At 44.9% G+C, this 25,544-nt stretch overlaps 1 protein-coding gene across 5 annotated transcripts in view; it reads right to left on the reverse strand.

Annotated features, from left to right (window-relative positions):
• The window catches only part of ETS1 (ETS proto-oncogene 1, transcription factor), a 75,406-nt gene that overhangs the window by 44,563 nt on the left and 5,299 nt on the right, over positions 1 to 25,544 (reverse strand). Inside the window, exon 1 of one of the 5 annotated variants that reach the window (XM_068240345.1) lies at positions 8,805 to 8,888. The exons of the other annotated variants lie outside the window; for them this stretch is intronic. The gene's annotated coding sequence lies outside the window, so the exon portion shown is untranslated. Of the gene's footprint in view, positions 1 to 8,804; positions 8,889 to 25,544 lie in introns of those variants that run through there. 5 annotated transcript variants of the gene reach the window in all.

A 25,544-nucleotide genomic window follows, 5' to 3' on the forward strand; every position in this document is an offset into this window, starting at 1 on the left:
TGTGACAACATACTGTATACACTTCAAAAGCTCTGACGGTAAATAAGATTAAATCTCTTGAGTGGATATGTGTACTTGTGTTTGTGCAGTGGTGCTTAAACGCCTGTGAACACTTTTGGATTTTCAATATTTCTTCGTAAATATGACTTAAAATTTCTTCTATACTTTAGTCCTTTAACACCTGTATGCAACTTTAGGTAGCAAGCCATTATATGTAGCCTAAATTTGCAATAATTACCAACACATGTTTTTGTTCAGTGCATGTCTGTACTTTTTGTAGGAATTATATTGCAAGCAGGTGACTTGCTGCCTCAGAGAAGCAGCACCCCAGAGGTAAGTAATGGCGCACACCATTACGAACCTCCTGTATGCGGATGTTCGTTATTTAAAAAGAAAAAAAAATACTGTTCGGGTCCATTTAACAACACCGAAGCAATCAGAGACTTGTCTGTGAGTTTGTTAAAAACAAAAAAAATCTAAACTATATAGCATAAAGATGTCTGTTTTTCTCTTTGGGAATGTGGAGATATGTTTCAATGAATGAGATGTGATCTGTACAAATAACTCTTCAGGGAATTCAATAAAGTGATGAGATGACTATATGAAACCGGCAGAGTAACACTACTAACAGAATGCAGGGGGAGCCTCTTTCCAAGAACAGAGTTGCTGTGTCACGCCGACGGCTCACTCTGCCAAATTATTTACAACGGAACCAGATTTACCTCCAAGAATGTTTGCCAATTCCTGAGGCGTCTGTGTGTGCTATATCTGAAGCCGTGCATCCTGACATCCTCTGCTGCACTGTGCCAAGTACTCAGGAGCGTCTCTGGCACTCAATCAAGCAGAAAGACATGTGGAGCTCTGCAGTATTCCTGCACAATGTCCTGCTGAAAGAGCTTCTGCTCCTCCCAGCTTCATATTGTCTAACCATTGTCTGACTTACTAGTAGTTACTGCATAGCAAATTTACTGTAAGCTCCATAAAGGTAGGCATGAAAGGCTCTCTGCTGAGAATGTACAGCAGTCCCACAATGTCATTTACAGATCTGTCATGGCTGATCACTAAACGATAGTGATGAATGAGTGCATAAATCCGTGCATAAATCTTCCCCCCTGCCAGAGAACACACTGGAGAACAATCCTCCTACCTTTTCCATTGAGCAATACATGCTGCTTGGCTATAGCTGAACAGAGTGTCTGTACGTTTATCGCTACAAAATATTACCCTATCGAGTAATTATTGTTAAGAATGTAAGCTTACAAGGACAGGGCTCTCTCACCCTTTTGTGTGCTGGTTTCCGTTACACATTTATTCATATTAATTTTGACACTGTTATTACCAATTCGGTACTTTTTTCCGATTCTGTATTTTCTACCAACTCTGTATTTTGTATATTGATGTATACTATTTTCTGTAATATTTTGTAAACCATGTTTGTTTCTTACTTTGCACAGCACCACAGAATATGTTGGCACTTTATGAATCCATAATAATAATAATAATACGGGCAACCTTTATTCTGATATGTACAAAATATTAGTCACCAGCAAAAGGATCTTACAAAAGTGAGTAAACCTCACATTTTTGTAAATATATTATTACCGGTATATATTTTCATGGGACAACACTGAAGATATGACACTTTGATACAATGTAAAGTAGTCAGTGTACAGCTTCTATAACAGCGTAGATTTGCTGTCCCATCAAAATAACTCGATACTAAGGCCAGAGTTCTCCCCAGAATTTTTTTCCAGCCGGGTGGCACAAAAAAGTAGCCGGGTGGGGCGAGATGAGAGAATGGAGGGCCAGTGCTTCTCTGCACAATTCTACTTGCAGCATAGGAGGAAGTGAGCCGATGACAGCCGGGTGCTCAAAAAAACTAGTTGGGTGGACCACCCGGCTTAAAGAGCCTGGGGAGAACATTAATGTCTAAACCACTGGCAACAAATGTGAGTACACCCTAAATGAAGAATGTTAAAATTTTGCCCAGTTAGTGTAACAAGTTATTAGGTGTGACTGGGGAGCAGGTGTGTTAAAGGGAGATTTAAAGGGAACCTTAACTGAACGGGGGGTAAAAAGTTTCAATTACCTGGGGCTATTACCAGCCACCTGCAGCAGTCCTGTGCCCTCGGAGCCGCTCTGGAATCCTCCGGTCCCCCGCTGTCACTTAGTTTCGTTTTTGACAACTCACCAGTCGGCCGGCCGCCATGTGTATTATTGGACGCATTCCCTACTGCAGTTAGCGGTCCGCAACAGCGCTAATTGCAGTGGGGAATGAGTCCAATAATACGCATGGCGGCCGGCCGACTGGTGAGTCGTCAAAAACGAAAGTAAGTGACAGCAGGGGACCGGAGGATTCCAGAGCGGCTCCGAGGGCACAGGACTGCTGCAGGTGGCTGGTAATAGCCCCAGGTAATTGAAACTTTTTACCCCCCGTTCAGTTAAGGTTCCCTTTAAGTCAAAAAAGAAAAAAACTGTTTAACTTATATGGGGCTTCTTGCAGCCCCCTGGAGTCATCCTGTGCCTACAACATGCTTCCGAGTCCCTCCAGCCAGCAGCAGCGACGACCCCCGCCAGTTGCCGACTACTGCGCATGTGTGGCCCCAAGCCGTGAAAATCACTATCGCACTCCGACTCCTCAGGTTAGGATTCCTCTGACTCCGACTCCTCTAATTTGCATATTACAATTTTGTTTATTAAAAAGTATGTAACATGAAATGCATCTCTTAACTGCCAATGCTTAGGAATTTTAAAAGACAAGTGAAGTGAGAGGGATATGGAGGCTGCCATATTTATTCCCTTTTAAACAATACCAGTTACCTGGGTAGCCGAATGATCTTCTGCCTCTAATACTTTGTAATAGACTAAAACTAGTCCTTGGTAAGAGTACTTGTAGAAGACCGTAACAAAGAACACCTATCAGGCCCTAGGCAATGTGACTGTGGGTCCATGTAAAAGTGATATGCCGGTACTCTGCAGGGGAATGAGGGGATTCTTCCTCTAATACACATTCTTCATGCACAATCTGAACATGGATCAGGCCCTAGGCAATGTGAAAAAAAGCATTCTCAGTGGATTCCCTGCAGCTCTGTGGGGAGTGCATATGTAGAGTATAGTACTACTGTGTAACAAAGTAAACCTGAGACAGATGAAATGAAAGTTTTATACATACCTGGGGCTTCCTCCAGCCCGCTTCAGGCTAATCAGTCCCTCACTGTCCTCCTCCGCCACCTGGATCTTCTGCTATGGGTCCAGGTACTTGAGCCAGTCGGATGCAAACACTCTGCCACGTACAACACCTGAGCAGCATTATTGCGCAGGTGCAAAATGTTCCTGGCTGTGGGAACGGCACGTGGCCGGACTGCGGTGACTGGCTGAATTACCGGAACTCATAGCAGAAGATCCAGGTGACGGAGGAGGACAGCAACTGGATTAGCCTGAAGCGGGCTGGAGAAAGTCCCAGGTACGTATAAAACTCAGATACCCTTTATTTCGTCGTCACAAAACCAAATTTTAACAACATATTAAATTATTTGATTTCATGAGCAAAGGGAGCGCATATATTTGCATAAACCAGCATCAACGCAGAATTATTTTCATCTCATGGACTATCTCTATTAGTGACACAGCTACACATCAGGCTTTATTTTTACAGCATAGATGTTATTTAGTATATACTGTATAAGAGATTCCTGTGTACACATCATATATACTGTACAGTCACAATCAAATATGTATATCTGACTTTAAAAATACGGGGACTGCTTTATTGAAGCAGCACAAGTAACTATTTTTTGATTGGTTTATTTCATTTTTGTGGACTAAGCACAGCTATTACTGTTTATATAAATTATTTATGATGACTATTATCTGAGAAATAGAACATTTTATCATATTTTCTATTTGTATTACAGTTTAAATGAATTAGGAGTCGGAGTTGGGGCATTTTCTCCCGACTCCGACTCCACAGCCCTGACTCCAGGTACCCAAAATTACTCCGACTCCAATTCCACAGCCCTGCTCATTTTTGTTCCCAGTGGTTTAGACATTAACGGCTGTGAGTTGAGGCGCAGTAAATTTACACTTTTATGCAAGCGGTGCACTGACTACTTTACACATATAGGGGTTGCGAGTAGCCTCCTGTTACTCGCGCTATTTAATCAGTGCACATTAATTGTCATTGCTTGCTTGCATGCTACGTGCGCTAGTGGTAGCATGCGTAATCAGGCTTAGTCAGGGGAACGGGCACTCGCCGCACGCTGTACTGTGGGTAGTGAAGCAAAGCGAGCGCTATTACCTTACGCCAGCTTCCTGCAAATAATGAGCACTCCACTGGACCGACCCTGAGCCCCGACTGGTCCAGTCACTTTAAAGGACGTGATCCCCGCAATTTGATTGGCCCAATAGGCTGCTTGTCACTTGACCGGTAGCCTACTGGGCCAATCAAAGCACTGGGATAGAGAAGAGAAGTTAATATTAAAAGTTTGTGTAACTCAAATAGAGAGTACAACTGAGCATGCCACCAGTACTGGGCTTTCTTAGAAAACCAACTATGATTTGCACCTTGCATAAAATGGTTATTTGTCAAGTAAACATAACAAAAAAAATGCAAACATGCAAAAACACAAACATCAATGTTTCCATTTAAAACCTTGGAGAGCAGCCAAGGTTTGGGCAATACATTGCATACTCAATGGAGAAGGCCAGAGCAAGCTCAACATTGGGAGTTATGACTCACTCCTCTCTGAAGGCTCCAGATTCCAGACTACATGTGCAAAATTTACCAGCAATCACTACTTGGAATAGTGTTCTATTCTAAACCAGTCTGAACACGATGCTTAAGTGGACCTAAGGACATTGACTCTGCTAAGTGCTGGAGAGGACCTGAGGACACCGATCCCGAGTGTGCAGTGATGGAGATCTGAAAACACTGATCCTGACTGTGCATTGCTAGAGTGGATGTGATCACAGTCATCCTCATTCTGCATAGTGCTGGAGGGGATCTGAGGACACTAATTCTGACTGTGCAGTGCTGGAAGGGATCTGAGGACACTGATCCTAATGCTGCACAGTGCTAGTGAGGACCTGGGAGCACTAATTCTGACAGTGCATGACAACACTGATCTGTGCAATGCTGGAAGAGATCTGATGACACTAATCCCCACTCTACACAGTGCTGGAGAGGACCTGAGGACACGAATCCTGACTCTGCTAAGTGCTGGAGGAGTTCTGAGGACACTGATATTGACTGTACAGTGTTGAAGAAGACCCGAGGACACTGATCCCGACTGTGTTTTGTGCTGGAGAGGAACTGAAGGTGCTGATCCTAAGTCTTAACAGTGCTGGAGAGGACCTGAGGACACTTATCCTAACCCTACACAATGCTGGAGAGGACCTGAGGACACTTAACCTTCCTGGCGGTAAGCCCGAACTGAGTTCGGGCTATGCTGCCGGAAGGCACCGCTCAGGCCCCGCTGGGCCGATTTGCATAATTTTTTTTTTGCTGCACGCAGCTAGCACTTTGCTAGCTGCGTGCAGTGCCCGATCGCCGCCGCTACCCGCCGATCCGCCGCAATTCCTCTCGCCGCGGCCGCCCCCCCCCCCCAGACCCCGTGCGCTGCCTGGCCAATCAGTGCCAGGCAGCGCTATGGGGCAGATCGGAGTCCCCTCTGACGTCACGACGTCGGTGACGTCATCCCGCCCGTCGCCATGGCGACGGGGGAAGCCCTCCAGGAGATCCCGTTCTTTGAACGGGATCTCCGGATCTCCGATCGCCGGCGGCGATCGGAGGGGCTGGGGGGATGCCGCTGAGCAGCGGCTATCATGTAGCGAGACTTTGTCTCGCTACATGAAAAAAAAAAAAAATTAAAAAAAAAGATTTGCTGCCCCCTGGCGATTTTTTTGCAAACCGCCAGGAGGGTTAAAGAGACACTGAAGCGAAAAAAAAAATATGATATAGTGAATTGGTTGTGTACTATGAATAATTACTAGAAGATTAGCAGCAAAGAAAATATTCTCATACTTTTATTTTCAGGTATATAGTGTTTTTTCTAACATTGCATCATTCTATATGTGCACATTACACAACACTCAGCATTCAAAATGAGTCTTTCAGAGCAGTCTGTGAAGTAATGACCTCTCCTCTAGCAGAGGAAAAGTAAATAGTCCAGGAACAGTTGAGATAATAAAAGTCAGATAACAGCCCTCTCCACGACTAACTTAGTCGGAGAGCTTAATGGCTTGTTTGCATAGAGATAACAACTGGAGTTTCTTAAAGGTGGCCATACACTGGCCCGATTCCCGGCCGTTTCGACAGCAGATTCGATCCTGGGATCGAATCTGCTGCCAATCGTTCGCGGTAAACGCCGCCGACGATCCGATTTCGGGAGCGCCGTGCGGGAAATTACCCTCGATCGCCCGCGGTTAAGTGCGCGTCGCTAGCGGCGGCCGATCCGATGAAAAATACATTACCTGATGCGGGCTCCCGGGCGTCTTCTCTGCATCTTCTCAGCGCTGCACCCGCTCCATCCCGGCGCTTCCTGGGTCACTGCAGTGACCAGGAAGTTCAAATAGAGGGCGCTCTATTTGAACTTCCTGGTCACGGAGTGACACAGGAAGCGCCGGGATGGAGCGGGTGCAGCGCTGAGAAGATGCAGAGAAGACGCCCGGGAGCCCGCATCAGGTAATGTATACGGGGGGGGGGGGGACAGGCGGCAGGAGCAGCTGAACAGATTGTGATCGGTTTCAGGCTGAAATCGATTCACAATCTGTTTGCAGTAAAGGCAGCCATACGATCCCTATCTGATCAGATTCGATCAGATAGGGATCTGTCAGCTGGTCGATCTGATGGCACATCGACCAGTGTATGGCTGCCTTAACTCTTCCTGTACTGGAAACAATTACACTGATGTATCTGATCTTAATGTTTTATTTCTTAGCTGTGCTACACATACAAATCATAATATCATCATTTTTTATTTCACTTCAGTGTCTCTTTAAGGTCCGTACACACGCCGGACTGGAGGCGTTCCAGCGACAGTCCGGCGTGTGTAGTCTGTCTGCAGACTGATACGGCTGTTTCTGAGCGATCCGCCCGGCGGGCTCTATTCACAAAACTTCTCATAAATGACTTATTTATCATTTATTTGATAAAAATACCTTTCAACACATTTACAAGTAAAATAATCACTCAAAGTAAGTTGTTCCTGATTAACTTCATTTCAATATTACTTTTCTTACCTTAATTATATTATATTTTTTCTCTTTGGGAGCTTAAAAAAGTAACATAGATAAAGTGAAGACAGCCAGAAAACAGGTGAAAAAGCTTTGTGAATCATGCCCAATGTCTCTGACAAACACAATGCTTGCCCCCCAAAGGGGTTGGGGCTTGATCCCACTGGGGGGACAGTCCAGGAGCCCAAGACAAGGGACCTCAGACAAATTATTAGGACAAGTACTATATGAACCTATGTGTATCTTGCCTTGCCATGTATCAGCTTAGGTGCACGCAAGTTTCTGGAACATGCACAAGGTTCAATCATACTACATACTCAGTGCTTGGGACTCGACAAAAGCCTGCTACTCTCATCACACAGCAGCTTAGCACTCAAATAAATGCTGACTGCTCTCCATACTCAGCAGTGAAAGACTGGCCACACTCTGAGGGCTGGAACCCACTAGAGCAATTTTCTTTTGAGAGTTTAGGGAGCGATTCAAAACGCTAGCAGTTTCCCTAAACGCTCAGCTAATGTTAATGGAAGGGATAAATTACACTGGAGTGATTGCAATTAGCAAAAACGCTGACGCAGGACATGCAGAATTTTGGTGGCGTTAGCATTTGCGTTTCTGCAATGTAAACTATAGAAACGCTGGCGTAATCGCTCATGAATCGCTACACATAGTGATTTGAGAGCAATTTTAAATGACTGTAAAGAAAATTATGATACATTGAAAGGACCAATCAGAATTAAAATTGCTAATCGCAAATCGCTACACAATTGCTGGCAAAAAACGTACACTTTTTAAAATCGCTCTCAAAAGCACTGGAAAACGCTCATGAAATTGCTTCCAAAACGCTCATTAAAAACGCTAGCGATTGCGATTTGTAGTGGGTTCCAGGCCTTAACATAGCAGCAGAAAACTCACATGAAGGCTGACTAGTCTACACATGCAACAGCCTTGAACTAGCAAAAGCAGATCCCACTCAACTCACAGCAGCCTAGGAAAGAAAGGCCAGAAACACTCCCCATACACCATACTAGGACTTACAAAAGGCCAGCCACTTGCTGCACACTGCATCACAGGAATCACACAAAGGCAGTCCACACTCTACCCACTGCAGCTCAGGACTCACAGGAAAACAGACCACACATCACACACTCCAGCTACAAAGGTTAACTCCCTTCACATACAGCAGGCCACACTCCACACAGCATGCCAGGCCTTTCAAAAAAAAAAATCCATATTCTACATACACCAGAGACCATGGCTCATACAAAGGCTGACCACACTCACACCAGCCTAGAAGGTTAGGCAGACTAATGTTAAATTCAGTCATTTTAAATCATTATCCTCAATGTCCAAAGCTACAGTATGTCCAGGCAGTGTTCTAATTAAGAGGGGCACTTACATAAAAGAAGCTACAGCTGCTGGGTATACAGTATACCTTTAGCTCAGGACTTTTAAAAAGCATTTTGGAAGTATTAGAGTTGTATAGCCATTTACAAACCAGCGTCAACACACAAACAATTGCACACATTGAATTTGCTGAATTGATTATATGGATGAAATAATAATCGACCAACCATTTATGGGCCACTTTGACTGTCAATGATTCCATGGCTTTTCTGAATGAAAATAATTAACACTTTCAGTACTATGTCTGCATCATTCCATTCATCATATAACAGGCTAGCAATGTCCTTTCAACATTAAACTATACAAAAAAAATTGGTAGCTAACAAAAATTAAAACATTTAAATGGAACTGAAATTGTAAACGTGCACAACTTCAGATGCCAAAGATCTATTAAATTGTGCGATGCACTGCATAAAAGACAAGTAGTGTGTCTGGTCATCTTTTTAAGGGGTTTAGGGGAAGATGCATGTAGCTAGTAAAAAGAACACGCTTGCAGGTTTAGGCCTGCTATAGGCCACAGACTGAAGTGAGGCGGAGTAAGGCATCCATGATGGAGATCTGGGGCCCAAATCTCATAAGTAAGGTCCCACTCTTGATTGCAGATGGAAAATAAAACGTTTTTAAATAAACAATTTATTAAGTTTTTAGTAAAGCCGCAAATTACAGTGGAATGTCTTATGGAAATAGAGGGAAAACTTAGAAGAAAGACACTTGAATGTGCCCAGGGTGGGGGCTGTCTGTCTTGTTTAAGGCGTTTATTTCGCTTGGAACTATCAAATGGCCTGTAAAGGCTTTGGGCGGCACATAAAACCTATAGACGCTGCTGCCCAGATGTGGCAGGGTTAACGGGCTGTTTCGTTCTCCTCCTTTTCTGCCTGAGTCATCCCAGTGAAATGTGAGACCACCAGTTCAGCGTCACAGCCTGCATGGGAGCTCAGTCACGGCTTCCCAATCTTCCCACACCGCCTCACGCACATCATGTGGGAACCAGATTGTGCAAGCAGGGCTGCAGCTGTGAAAGGGTTAAGGGGTCTTCTCTCCAACCCTCTCTCATACATGTGGCTTTAAAGGCAGCAGCCACCAATTCCCCTGCAAGGGACACATTTCTCACACCCCCAGCAGTGCCCCTTTTCATATGGAAGTAATTCAGCCCTTTCCAGGAATGTCTTCTCACAGCCCCGCAGTGTTTCTCCCTCAGGGAAGCCTTCTTCTCACAGAACTACTTGATGACCCACTTCACGCCCATATTATGGAGGAGGGCTCTGCTCTCATAACATCCCATCAGCCTGGCATGTGGGAAACACAAGACACACATCACCTTAACCAACAGCAACCATGACACTTCCAGGACTACACTACATTCCAGAACCACATAGTATTTTTACAACACAGCACACATGCCCAAGCCCATCTTCAGCAGCCATATTTTATTCTTACAATACAGAACACAGGATACCCATATTGTCCACTTGCAGCAGCCATGACACTTCAGAAACAAACACGTGCTATATTACAGGGCACAAAACGGCCACACCATTCATCATCAGAATTTATGAAATTTTCAGGACTAAGCACACACCTTACTATATGAGGCACAGGGAGCCCTAGCACTATATTCCATGACACCTCCAGAACCATACACTTTAACCTTACTACACAAGGAAGAGGGTGCCCATACAAACATAAGGACACTTCCAAAACCAACCACATGCTTTATCCTAATATTACAGGGCACAGAATGGCCTTACCCTTCATCAGAGTCCAAAATACTTTCAGCAATAAGCACACACTTTACCCTTACCATATGTAGGCACAGAGGTGTCCATATCCCTTACCACAATAATACACAACCGATCCAAATCCACACACTTTTATCCTTGCTACACACACACACACACACACACACACACACACACACACACACACACACACACACACACACACACACACACACACACCCACACACACACACGCTGCTTGCCCGGTATGTATTTGGCTGGTGTTGGCTCCACTCTCTTTTTCTAACCCTAACACACAATTACTCAATGACCAAGTTTGTGAGCTTTGTGGTCTTTAGCATCAATAATTTGCATTGAAATGAAACAAATCTGATTGGCTGTTTGTGGCTCCACCCCCTTTTCTGAATTTGAACCCCAGTCACCCAATGACCAACTGTACCAGGTTTGTGGCTTGTGCCTTTAACAGTGCAAGAATGACAGCAATTAAATATTCCCTTTGAAAATCAATAGGTGAATATTGATTGGCTTTTGTAAGCCCCACCCACTTTTCTGAATATGAATCCCAGTCACCAACTGTACAAAGTTTGAGAACCCTGCCATTAACAGTGTAAGAATGGCTGCAGTTTACATCCCAGCGAAATTTGTATGCCAAATTTCATTCAAATCCGTTCAACCATTGTTGCGTAACTTGCGTGATTGAGTAACAAACATCCAAACATACAAACTTTTGCATTTATAATATTAGTAATATATATATATATATATATATATATATATATATATATATATATATATATATATATATATAATGGACTAGAGACTACCGAACATGTGTATCACAAAAAAAAAATGTGATATAATAAATAATAGTAAACAGATGTCACATGGCCATATGAGACTGGCCCTGTCCAGCAGTATCATCTATTTACTGTCCCTTTCCCGCCCACCTTAGTACTGGAAAGGGATAAACCAGCATTAGTAATCTGTTAGCAGTGCACATGTCAGTGTCTGACATCAGCTAGAATGACTCATGCAATACACATGGTGATCAACAGTCACAGCTGGAATTATATGCAAGGTGAAATATCAATCCAAATTCTGAATGTGACATGACTGTCTCTCTTTCAATGGATAAAGTGAAAGATACACCCACAGGATGCCAGGACAGCAGAAGACTCTGTAACTGTAAGAAAAGTATACCAGTATATTGTGTGAGGGTAATATAGGAATCCTCACATTGTTACATGCTGCTATGCTAAGTGTGGATTTCCCTGTAGTGGATATCTATCTGTACGTTGGTAAGAAGTTGAGCACCTCTGCTAAACGCCCACTGATATATCTGACCCAAAGATTAGGCTACTACTTTCAGGCAATTGCCAGCTACAGATATTCGGCAGTATAACCCTACTACCATCTGATTTTTGACACAAGGACACTAGTCCAGCAGTGTTGCCAACTCATCCCTTTAATTACTGACACATATGAATTATACAGGTTTTGTGGCTAGGAAGATGCAGTTAAGGCACTGATTAGCCCCAGAACCTGTATAACTTAGATGTGTCAGTAATTTAAGGGATGAGTTGGCAACACTGTAGTCCAGTCATCCATGCAACTTCTTATGAAGGAGGGCAAAGATCAGAAAACCTTCTACAGCGCTGTATCAAGGGAATGCAGTTTGATTGGATGGTGAAAATCCAACCCAGCCTATAGTGGCGTAGCTAAGGAACTTTGGGACCCAGTGCATATAGATTGGCTCCCCGTAAGCATTCTATACTTAGCAGTTCATACGGTGCTACAAAACCAGCCAAAAACATCCACAGTTAGTCCACACTAGGTCCGGAAACTTATCCGTGGCTGCGTTTTTCAAACCTGATGAAAAACGGAGTCCCGGATGCTAATGTTAAAAATAGCAGCCAGCCTCACCCAAGTAAAAAACGGATCCGTCTGCGTTTGCGGGGATCCGTTTTCAAAACCTGAACGGAAGGTCCGGATCTGCTGCATTTTCACGCAACGGATCAGGACCACGGATACACGCAGGGGTAGTGAAAGTAATGAGAAAACGCATCTCCAGCTCCACAGGCAAAAAACGGATGTTAAAACGGATAGCCTGAGCTTTATGATTGGCCCAAAAAAATCCTCCCACTCCTTCCTAATGATGGAGACGTTTTCTGTCAGGGAAAAACCTGAACGGAAACTGATGCAATACTGATGCACTTTCATCAGTTTGCAGTACGGTGGGTACTTCCCCTGATCCGGACTGCAGTGTCCGTCCTGCAACCGGGTCTAGTGTGGACCTAGCCTAAGGGCCCATTTCCAAGTGAATTGGCATTGCATCGAACCTGGAGCCAATGCATGTCAATGGAGTAGTTTCCATTGCATGACAATTTTCATTTGCAATGCGATGTGACCAGGGGAAATTATGGATGGCATGCTGCAGATATCCACGGCACACATCCGATTCCCCTTACAGAAACAGACAGCCGCATCCAGACTTCCGTAAGACCACCGGAAGTCACCAGCAGCTAGATGCGGCTGGATGGGATGCGATCGCATCCTGCAGTGGAAACGAGAAAAGAGATGAAAGCAGAGGAGGGAAACAGTTTGGGCAGCATAGTGGCATAGGCCTCAATTCACGGAGCATTATCAAACGTTTATCAAACACTTTATCAAACATTTGATAATTACCTCATGGGTAAAATCTTAATTTTAAATTCACTAAGGTGTTATATATTTATCGAATGTTTTACCGATAAAACGTTCAACAAATATATAATACCTTAGTGAATTCAAAATGAGATTTTACCCATGAGGTAAATTATCAAACGTTTGATAAAGTGTTTGATAAACGTTTGATAATGCTCCGTGAATTGAGGACATTGGCCTCAATTCACTAAGCTTTATCAAACACTTTATCAAACGTTTGATAATTTACCTCATGGGTAAAAACTAATTTTGAATTCACTAAGGTGATATATTATGTTATATATTTATTGAACATTTTATCAATAAAATATTTGATAAATATTTAACACTTTAGTGAATTCAAAATTAGATTTTACGCATGAGGTAAATTATCAAACGTTTGATAAAGTGTTTGATAAATCTTAGTGAATTGAGGCCAGTGTCTTCAATTTATAATGCACTCTTGCTTTGCAGCACTGGGTCCCTGGTTCAAATCCTAGACTCAGCAACATCTGCAAGGAGTATGTTCTCCCCATGTCAGTGTGGGTTTCCTTCAGACGCTCCAGTTTCCTCCCAAATCCCCAAAAACATACATATAAATTGATTGGCCCTAGACTACAATAGATTATGGTAGGGATTGGACTGCATGCCCCTCTGAGGGACAGTGAAGTGACATGACTATATATACTCTGTAAAGCGCTGCGGAAGATGTCAGTGCTATATAAATACTAAAAAATAATAGTATGTTAACCACTATTCAAAACATATATATATATACACACGTGATCATTACCAGCATAACACCATTGAAGGGCTAATACTGCGGTTGAGGGAGGGTCCCTAGTGGGTCCCTCTGGTCCAAGGGCCCCGGTGCAACCTCTGCATCCCCTATTGCTACTCCACAGCCAGCTTACCATCCCTTTATACCTAAACTGGGTTGTGAATGGGAGGTGTGGCACAGTTCAGGAACATGTACTGTCCCTCAATCTGTCGGACTAATGGCGCGTACACACGCCTGATCTGTTCCAACGACGAGTCGTCAGACCCGCCCGCGGGGCGGCCGTTCTGCCGACAGTTTCCCCGTGTGTACAGTCTGTCGGCAGACCGATCAGTCAAAACCAGCCTTATCAGCCTGCCGACAGACTGTACACACGGGGAAACTGTGGGCAGAACAGCCGCCCCGCGGGCGGATCTGACAACCCGTCGTTGGAAGAGATCAGGTGTGTGTACGAGCCTTTAGACTTCATGAAGGTCCTCAGATAACATAATCAGATTAGGGAGACCAAAGTTTCCACTGCTTTGTATGTTGTACACCGGGCAGCAGAAAACTAGCACAGTGCGATCGGAAGTTGACAAGATTTCCTATATTTAATTTCTTAAAATGATCCTGAGCCAAAGCTTGAGATCAAAACCAGATAGTTACCTTAAAGGTGGCCATACACTGGTTGATTTGCCATCAGATCGACCAACAGATAGATCCCTCTCTGATCGAATCTGATCAGAGAGGGATCGTATGGCTGCCTTTATTGCAAACAGATTGTGAATCGATTTCAGCATGAAACCGATCACCATCTGTGAATCTGCCGCTGCAGCAGCCGCCGCCCCCCCCCCCCCCCCCGGCATACATTACCTGATCCGGCTGGCGTGAGTCCCCTGGTCTCCGCTGTCTTCTTCTTCGCGCTCGGCTCCAGGGCTCCAGCTTCACTTCCTGTCCGGGGTGCTCTACTGTTTAAACTTCCTGCCGAGACAGGAAGAAGTGAAGCTTGTCAGACTCTGAGCCCAGCGGAGAAGGAGCAGCGGTAACACGCGCCGGCGGAACAGGTAATGTATTGCCGCTGTATTGCGTCGGTCGTCGAACATTCAAATGCCGCTATCGACGCACTCCCGACCCGCCGGCGATCGACCGAAATCTTCAGCACGGACAAGAACGATAGGAATCGACGGGAACAATCAATTTCGGTCGGAAATCGATCGTTCGGTCAACGGTTGCGCAACAATTTCACAGCAGATTCGATCTCAGTGATCGAATCTGCTGTATATCGGTGGGAAAATCGTTAGGTGTATGGGCCCCTTACGAGAGAGAAGCCTCAGGATCCTATTGAGGCTTCTCTCTCTGATCTCAAGCCCCCCGTTGCTGAGCATGGCCCTCTCCACATCAAGGCCACGCAGCTCTTCCTCCAGAAGTGTGGTTGCCCAATAGCCGCGCATGCGCAGTACCAAGGAGCCTTGTGGCTCCAGCTTACTGTGCATGCGCGGACGGGCTGGGTCAGCTATTGTGCGGCCACGCTGCAGGAAGAAGAGCTGCGCGGCCATGATATGATTAGCGACAATGCATTATCCCTAGTCTTCTGGGGGGCCGCGCTCAGCAATGGAGGACATCAGAGCAGGGAGGAAAGCCTCAATAGGATCCTGAGGCTTCCCTCTCTTTAGGTATCTAATTTTGTACCCAAGCTTCAGCTCAGGTACTCTCTAAGATTTCTTATATTTATATCTACTCAGCTAACTTTAATCTACAGTGTGTACGGGGCTTAGGCCAACTGCACTGTTGGTATGTCCTATAAGTTATGGTTTTTTGTTTGCACAGTATGATCAAACTGCTACTGTAAATATTGTGCACAAAGAAAGCATGCCAGTGTCTGCTCAGAGATGCCAGTACAGGTAATGCGGGGGATAATGGTGGAATTGAAGGGGAATGCAGCCTGTGATATATTGGTACACTAGCCTAGGCTAGATAGAGGTGTGAAAACTGTTACTGATATGAACTCAGCTGCTGCTCACGCAGCCTGACCACAGTGCGTGCAGGAGAGGGACAGTACTGCTCTGAGGTTCAGACCCAGGCCTACCTCTCGGCTCCAACACCCACACACAGACACACACGGGCCTTTCTGTAGCAGCACTCACACAGTCAAGTCAGTATGGCTGTGCACCACAGCTTACTCATATCATATCTGCGGAGATGACTTGGCTCTACTGCTCTGTTAGTCTTATTCAGGGTACAGCTATGTGTATTTTGGCCCTGTGCATGCTTCCCTTTGTGCACATGTTTCTGCACATTAAGCCCATATTCCAACTGATCATGATAACACAGAAACCAAGCCAAGAATGCAGCTTGTAGATGTGGTCTTTGAACACACTGAGGCCCTCCTGCATGAGTCTAAAAAGCACAATGCCGCACCCGTCTTCCAAGTGAGAGAACTGATTTATACGTTACAAACTTCTGCCCTGCAATTTTTGTTTTGTTTTGCCATCTATCACGGATTTGGTATGTTTGACTGAAAGCTGCAACATCTGAAAATTTCAGCAAATATTGGTAATTCCATTCTTTCTAATAATTCCTATAGGCCTCCTAATATCAAGTAAGGACTGTTTTCCAATTTTCTGCGACCGCTCTGTGAACATGCAGCACATTTGCTATCCCAAATACTGCAGTGTGAATGCTCCTATAGGTGGGCGTCACTGCACTAGCGATTTACTAATTGCCGGCGGTTGGCAATCACAGCGCAAATGCGTCAGGATCACTCCCGTTGTGAAACAGCACTAACCATTAAAAGGGCTGACATTGTACACATGCCACATGAAACTCGACCAATAACATCCACCTCTTATGAGGATCTAGCCCGAGTACAGTGCCCACCAATGCTTAGGACATTGATAAGCTGGCCAAGTGCATTGTTCTCCTTAGCCAACCTAAGGGCTTGTTCACACGGACACTTGGCAGGCATTTACCGCTGGCGTCCGGAACTCGGCGTTAAACGCTCTCATTCAAGTGAATGGGAGCATTTGTACTGGGCGTTTACCGGCGTTTGCGCTAACACGATCTTCCAATCCCGATTTTTCCCATCATTTGAGGCGACCCTGGACGCTATAGTAATTCAGAGTCGATTAACCGCCGCATCCAGTGTCTCCCTATGGGGTCAAAAACACAGACCGTGATGGAAAGCCGCCGGAAATCCAAACGCCGCTGAACGAGATGCTGCTGGAAGCCAGACGGAGGTCCGTCTGAACCAGCCCTAATTGGCTTTAGAGAAAACATTGTTTCATTTGTGTGATTGTTTCTGATGTGATCCGTCAAGACGGTCTTTGAAAACAAATGAGTGTTGCGGTTGGTCGACTATAACAGTCATAAATCTTGATATGGGTAAGCATATTTAGGACTTATTTCCAAAAGACATATTTTTTTCAGGCATTTGTCTGCTCGTCACTTACAGCCCATGTTAACCACCCTGGCGTTCTATTAAGATCGCCAGGGCGGCTGCGGGAGGTTTTTTTTTAAATAAAAAAAAAACTATTTCATGCAGCCAACTGAAAGTTGGCTGCATGAAAGCCCACTAGAGGGCGCTCCGGAGGCGTTCTTCCGATCGCCTCCGGCGCCCAGAATAAACAAGGAAGGCCGCAATGAGCGGCCTTCCTTGTTTTGCTTACATCGTCGCCATAGCGACGAGCGGAGTGACGTCATGGACGTCAGCCGACGTCCTGACGTCAGCCGCCTCCGATCCAGCCCTTAGCGCTGGCCGGAACTTTTTGTACCGGCTACGCTGGGCTCAGGCGGCTGGGGGGACCCTCTTTCGCCGAGCGGCGGCAATCGGGCAGCACACGCGGCTGGCAAAGTGCCGGCTGCGTGTGCTGCTCTTTATTTGATGAAAATCGGCCCAGCAGGGCCTGAGCGGCAGCCTCCGGCGGTGATGGGCGAGCTGAGCTTGTCCATACCGCCCGGCTGGTTAATCAATAGGTTGTGGGAAAAAAAAATAGCTGCATATTGCTTTGTCCCGCACACTGCTTCTAGTTATTTCATTAATATACATCTTTACTGTCACTGCCAACAAGTGCATGTGAATGTGTACATGCGCATCCAAACATGCAGGCTAAAATGTGCAAGATATTAGGTGAAGATGTAGCCGTATTCTTCCGGCTTGCATATACGTCGAAGTCTTGTGTTATTCCAGCTGCAGGACAGGGCAAGCCAGTTTTATGGGAACTTTTGTTTTATCTATCTGACCTCACAAATATATCCAGCATTCCATAAATCACATCTGGAGGAGCAACTTCTGTGTCCTTAAGGCTGCAGGGTTTGGTTCTACTAAAGAGAACCAGTCACACCTATGAATTTATAATGCAAATCTTCATTAAGAACCCGAACAGGGATGTTTTACCAGCTTGAATCTGCGTTTATGCTGGGGATACACGGTACGTTTCTGTACCGTGTATCGACCAGCTGATCCGGCCAGCTGATAATATTCAGCTGGCCCGATCAAGCTGCTCAACCCCTGCCCGCTCACTTCCCGCCAGTGGACAATGGCAGGGAATCGAGCGCTGATAAGGAAGCGCCGGCGGGGGCAAGCGGTAATCGATCCGCTCGCACGAGCGGGGACGCGGCTGGGGTCGATCCGTGTATCCCCAGCATTATTAGTCCTATGTCTAAATTGTATTGTTTTTCAGTTTTCAGCTCCTGTCAGGCAGGAAGGATCCTGATAATTAATAATAATTAAAGCTATCTACTGTAATTCCATAGCTAATTACTTCCATTAGAATCTGTCTCTGCTAAGGCAGTTGATTAGTACACTTCTCACCATGAGTGTCAAGGGGCTTGATTCACAAAATAGTGATAACTGAGTTATCATGCCTAAAAGCTTTGCTCCTACAAACGTGCGTGCAAGCCAGTTTGCGCGCGTGCAAAGTTTTAGCGCTCGTGTGTTAACTTTTACCACGTGTACGGCGTAACGCTAAGTCTGCTTTGCACGTGAAAACTACGCCGCTTTGCGTGCTAACCTATTAGAGTGTATGCTTAGCATGCCCGTGCTAAGCTGCTTTGCACGGGCGTGCTAAGTGTTAGCACTCTTTTGTGAATCAAGCCATGTCTCCAAGAGGCAAGAAAACATGAATAAACTAACAATTCTGAAACGTGTTTCCGCCATTGGGCTAAAAGCACATGAAGCATGGGAGCAACAGCCCATTTGGAGCACGCTCAGCAAGCTACCATAGGCATGTGTGTCCCACTCCTGACATAGTCTAGTATCAAACACAGGAAGAGCATATAAACTCTTCACAGACAATGTCTGGGTCAGAAATCAAAAAGGAGAGTGTAGAGTCTGCCAGACACAAGCGCTAGCCATTACGCCATTGTGTCACACTTGTGACTCACACTTAATTACTATTAATGATTTATAAAACGTCAGCATATTCCGTGGGGCTGAACAAAGTGAGAAACAAACAAGGGGTACAAAATAATACAGACAATGGTATACAGCAATATATGAAATATAGAGTTGGTACAAAACAGAGAATTCACTGTTTATTGGCTAATTTAAAAAAATGTTTTTTTTTCAGGTAGATAAACTGGGCCATAGCGTATTAAAGAGTACCTACATTATAAATGACCGTTTGCTTTAAAGAAGAGGTCCAAGCTAAAAGAAAAATCAAAATCCACTTACCTGGGGCTTCCTCCAGCCCCTGGCAGCTGTCCTGTGCCCTCGCCGCAGCTCCGCTCACTGTCTGTGTCCTCCGCTGCCGAAGCCAACCTCACCAGGTCGGCTTCTGCAGTGGAGGACACCGGTAGTGAGCGGAGCTGCGACGAGGGCACAGGACAGCTGCCAGGGGCTGGAGGAAGCCCCAGGTAAGTGGATTTTGATTTTTTTTTATTAGCCTGGATGTATTATTTAAACCTAATAAGTTGCCAAGATATATACAATCACACATAATAAAGTGTGATTTTCTCACCCCCACGGTCCGTATTCCACATATGGTCTTGAAATCCCTGCCCCCAGTGTGAAATTTGGGCCCTGGCATTTTTTTTTCTTTCCAAACCATAGATGCAAAGGATACTGGGGGATTGATGTCATAACTCCACCCCTCATGTCTATGTGATCTAATCTAGGCAGGCAGGCAGACATCTGAAATAAGAAGTATAGCAAACAGACAGAATAAGACAGGCTACAGCAGTTCTCCTGTCTCTCCTCTCTCCTACACACCGTGAAAAGAGAAGTGATTTGATCCAGGCAGGCAGAGAGCAGGGGAGGGAGGGGAGCAGAGGAGGGAACCTGGCTGGAAGGGAGGACACCATGCTGAGGGTGTACTTTAGAAATAAGGAAGTGCTGCTACAGATAGAAATGTGAGTCTGTTCTATTCACTACGATCTACCAGATTTAAACTTTATATGTTAATCTAACTGTACACAGTGCATAGACTACATATATGTATTGCCATTCAGACCTTTTTTTGGCTGGAGGTGGTCTTTAACTTTTCTTCACGTTTTCTCCAAGTAGATATTTTCAAACCTCATCAATAGAATACTTTTAAAGGCCCCACCAAGCAGAAATTACTCAAAATGAGTTTGATATTACCTTTTTAGCTACTCTTTAGAACTGAAAAATTAGTTTTTAGCTAAGATGAAAAATTGTCTACTTGGAGAATACTCAGTGGAAAAGTGAATAGGATACGGCCCATTGAGTCTAAAGAAGCCCTATTGGCTAAAAGCTTACTTTGAAAGTCAGCCACTGAATTGAATCAACCTGATTCAAAACTTCCTGCTTTAAAGGAATCTAAGCACCTATTTCACAAAGTGTGAGCTGTTGGGACAGGTGACAGGCATTACTTACCGGCTTCGAGGTCTCCCCCCCCCCCCAAATCTGTATGCACACCCCATCTTCTCCAGACAGAACCAGAGCTGCAGCAGTTTGTGTGCTTGGCTCTTCTACTGACCAGATATGCCAGAGGTCCCCAAATTTTTTTGGTCAAGGGCCGGGTCAACATACTTTAGACTGCCTGGGGGCCGGAACATACATAAAATGATGTTTAAAAACATTACATTGAATCTAGGTATTGATTCCCCCAGTCATGCCCAGAGGAGAGCTCCTAGCAGCAGCCATTCCGTCATGAGGCGCCCCAAAGAACGTCTTTGTGCACCAGTGAAGCATACCCAGGGGACAACCTGCCGTCCAGTTGGACAGCATTGTCACCTGATGCAGAATTGGAAGCCAGCGAATGACGGCTCGCTGGCTTCTACAGTATGTGGATGGGCAGTGCCAGCACTGCTATTCTATATGCGGGCTGCTGATATTTAAGGGTGCAGTGGGCCACATCTATAAGCAGGGCTGTGGAGTCGGGGAGTCGGAGTCGTGCAATTTTGGGTGCCTGGAGTCGGAGTCGGGAAAAAATGCACCGACTCCGACTCCTAATGAATTTGTAACTGTAATTAAAATAGAAAATATGATAAAATGTTCTATTTCTCAGATAATAGTCATTAAAAATAATGTATATATACAGTAATAGCTGTGCTTAGTCCACAAAAATGAAATAAACCAATCAAAATTAGTTACTTGTGCTGCTTCAATAAAGCAGTCCCCGTATTTTTAAAGTCAGATATACACATCTGATTGTGGCTGTATATATGATGTGTACACAGGAATCTCTTATGTATACGAAATAACATCTATGCTGTAAGTATAAAGCCTGATGTGTAGCTGTGTCACTAATAGAGATGGTCAATGAGATGGAAATAATTCTGCATTGATGCTGATTTATGCAAATGTATGCACTCCCTTTGCTGATGAAATCAAATAAATTGATCTGTTGTTAAAATTTGGTTTGGTGACTACAAATTAAAGGGTACCTGAGACGGATGAAAAGTAAAGTTTTATACATACCTGGGGCTTCCTCCAACCCCCTTCAGGCTAATCAGTCCCTCGCTGTCCTCCACCACCCGGATCTTCTGCTATGAGTCCTGGTAATTCAGCCAGTCAGCGCTGTCCGGCCGCATGCCGCTCCCACAGCCAGGAACATTCTGCACCTGCGCAATAGTGCTGCACAGGTGTAGTATGCTCCTCGCGGCGGAGTGTGTGCATGCGCACTACGCCCGACTGGCTCAAGTACCTGGACTCAAAGCAGAAGATCCAGGTGGTGGAGGAGGACAACGAGGGACTGATTATCCTGAAGGCGCCTGGAGGAAGCCCCAGGTATGTATAAAACTTTAATTTCATCTGTCTCAGGTTTACTTTGCTACACAGTAGTACTATACTCTACATATGCACTCCCCACAGAGCTGCAGGGAATCCACTGAAAATGCTGTGCACATTGAACACAGAGGTGTTGTCTGTCACCCATAAACCTTGTTCAGATTGTGCATGAAGAATGTGTAATAGAGGAAGAATCTCCTCATTCCCCAGCAGAGTACCTGCACATCATTCTTACATGTACCCACACTTACATTGCCTAGGGCCTGATAGATGTTCTTTGTTCCGGTTTGTACCTTTTACAAGTACTCTTACCAAGGACTAGTTTTAGTCTAAAGGGAATAAATATAGTAGTCTACATATCCTTCTCACTTCAGTTGTCTTGTAAAATTCCTAAGCGTTGGCAGTTAAGAGACAAATTTCATGTTACATACTTTTAATCAACAAAATTGTAATATGCAAATTAGAGGAGTCGGAGTCGAGGAGTCGGTGGAACCCTAAACTGAGGAGTCGGAGTCGGTGGATTTTTGGACCAACTCTACAGCCATGTCTATAAGTTATACATTTTGGTTTTGTGAGCCAGTGAAAAAGCCTCGGGGGGCCGCATTCGGCCCATGGGCTTTAGTTTGAGGATCACTGCCATATGCTATTGCTCCGTTGATATTGCCTGATGAAGCAGGATCAAACCTGCTAAACATGTTGCAATGTCCCCTGGACTTGTATTTTACAAACACACAAGTCTGCTTGGAGGAGGTAAGTCCACCACTGCCTCAAGTTTTAAACTTTTTAGATTCTTTTATCCTTTTGGCGCCTCTGTATCCATACTATGCTATATTAAGTTCACCCCTGGTGGAGGGGTGTTACCCCCTTTTTTCCTCATCTACGGAGATCAACTTCTTAATCCTGAGAGGGGTCAGGTCTAATCTCCCCACCTGCCTATACAGTGGTTGCCTTTGAGGTAACCCTGCTTTGTGAGTATAGCCTATTACTCTATCATACTTCATTTCAACTACCAATACATACTACACTATATTTGGCTCTTGGTGCCCCTCCTCTGTATCACTAAAGTTTATTTGGTCGATTGTAGTTGAAAAAGTGTGTGTGACTTTTGTGTCAGGTAAAGGTTCATCAATTTTTCTCATAGCTCAAGGGTTACTTATTTTGCATTAAGGGTTGCTTCTACTTGTGAACGTACATTCATCATAACCCTTGTAAAATATTAAACACACCTGAGTCTTAGCTATTGTAAAAATATAGAATAAAAATCAGTAGCACACAACCAGCAGGTACTGTCAACAGCTAAATATATGCTAAGGCTTTGTTCACATCTAAAATCGAAATCGCTGACGGCTGCGTTTTGCGATTTTGAGAGTGATTTTTTCCCCCTCCCAGCGCTTACCTGCACTCTACGATTTTGGGTAAAGTGCTTTTGCGGAGCAATTTCTTTTTTCACTTCCTGACACAAGTCAGGAAGTGAACTTTTTGACCCGGAAAAGAATAAATACAATGTATTTATTCTTAAAAGCATGAACGCAATAGCCACAAAAGCGATTTTGTGACCGGTTTGCGTTTTTCCCTATACCTTCTATTGTAGCTAAATTGCCCAAAAAATGGTGCAGGCAGTGCTTTGGTCATCGGAAAGCTTATGAAACGCGAAGATATGAACATTCCCATAAGGATTCATTGCACAAGCGCTTTTAAGGCGATTTTCAAAATTGCCTACACTTAAAAAATAGCAAAAATGCCCTTGTGTGAACAAGCCTTTACAGATACTTATGTAAAATCAACTATGTCAATAGCTATTTGGAAAACAATGGCATTTACAATGGGGTGCACAATGAACAACACCACAGTAAACTGCTGCAACAAGCACTAACAGTTTCTGGGGAGGGGGGCTATTAATAGCTGCTGACTTACTCCAAACTTTATCAGTAAAGGGATGATGTCTAATTTTTTCCACTGACTTTTTGTAATATGTTGGTATGCGCCTATCTTATCTATCAGTGTACAGAGGTAAACAGGCTCTCAGGATTTGTATGGTGATTTTTCCAGAAAGTTTCACGTGCGAGAATAAAGGCGGCCAACTGAGCCTTCTTCTGTACTTCTTGAAGTCAGGCCCAGAACTTTGCTCCCAAGAAGCACTGCAGCAGCTGCACTGTGATACAGCAATCCCCCTGCAGCAGAGAGCACTGGTCCAGGCTGCCCTGGTCCACTCTGATTACAGACCCAGCCATCAGATAAAGGATTTCAGGCTATTAGAAGGATACTAATCAGATTACAGTAATCTCTTTATCTCCAGCCTGTGATTCATGACACTGGAGGGCAGCCTTCCACCCCCTCCCTTAAAGGCAGCATCCACTGACATGCCAAGATCACACAGCAGCTGGGAAGCACATTACTTACACCCTGTCTGCTATGATACAATCACAACTCTCCAGCCCTCCCCATAGAATTACATATATGGGGAAAATTGTGCAAACTTCCAGCTCTGTTCCCCATAGCCAGAGGGTCAGTCCCTCTATCCAGTGCAATTAAAGACAATGAACAAAGTGACAAGGAACAATGGCCTTCAAAGGTGCGGCTTGCTCCAGGCTCTATCCAGCAACAACTGTGAAATGCTGAAGCCACCAAGCACACTCGCAGTCTTGTACACCAATTCAGGAGAAAAACTGAGATCCAGTTCACTAATAAGGGCTCTCTGGGTACAGCCAGGCATGTAGGGTGCTCCAACTAGATAAGAATCTGCAGACACCCCCTGCCTGATGCCCAGATGTGACACTGACAGCCATAAATCACCTCTTATCTCTACTCAGCTTATGCAAGAGATCAAAGGGAGAGCAGCCTGGAAGGGGTACTGCAGGCCTAAATGGGACAGAGGGGTGCTGCTGAAACAGATGGGAGTTGAAGGGAAGCAGATGGGTGCTGGTAAAGCAGTGGGGTGGGGGTGCAGAATAAAATATAGAGGCAGAGTAAGGTCTTGTGGGGACGTGCTGGTGAGGCCAAAAAACTAAAGCATGCTGGAAAACTCATCATAATGCTGACGGGATGGATGGATGTGTGCTGGAAGACACATAAAGGAGCTGTAAGTGAACAGAGGCGCTGGAGAAGGGGTACTTTACAGGGTAGAAGTACTGCAGGGTGAAAATGGACGCTGGACAACATAGAGATGTACTTCAGGAAACGTAGAGCCTAAAGGTACAGATGTAATAATTGCCAAGGGGATTGATGGGCGCTGAAATGCTGAGTGGGCTGCTGCAGGGTGTAGAGGTGTACTGGAATGACGTTGGGCAGCCAGAGATGTTGCTGGAAAGTATAGAGGGTTGCTAAAGCATGACTGGAGGGTGCTAAACATGAGACTAGAGTTACTAGACAGAGGGACATAAAGTGCTGGAAGATGTACGTGTGGTCTTGCAGGGAGATGAAGTGGTGCTATGAAGATGAAGGGTACTACAAGATACAGATGTGGTGCTTGAGAGACTAAGGGGTTCTGGAAGCTACAGCTACGGTTCTACACTGAGACAGAAGGCTGCTGGAAGGTGCA

The sequence above is a fragment of the Hyperolius riggenbachi genome, chromosome 6, assembly GCF_040937935.1.
Source record: "Hyperolius riggenbachi isolate aHypRig1 chromosome 6, aHypRig1.pri, whole genome shotgun sequence".
Lineage (NCBI taxonomy): Eukaryota > Metazoa > Chordata > Amphibia > Anura > Hyperoliidae > Hyperolius > Hyperolius riggenbachi.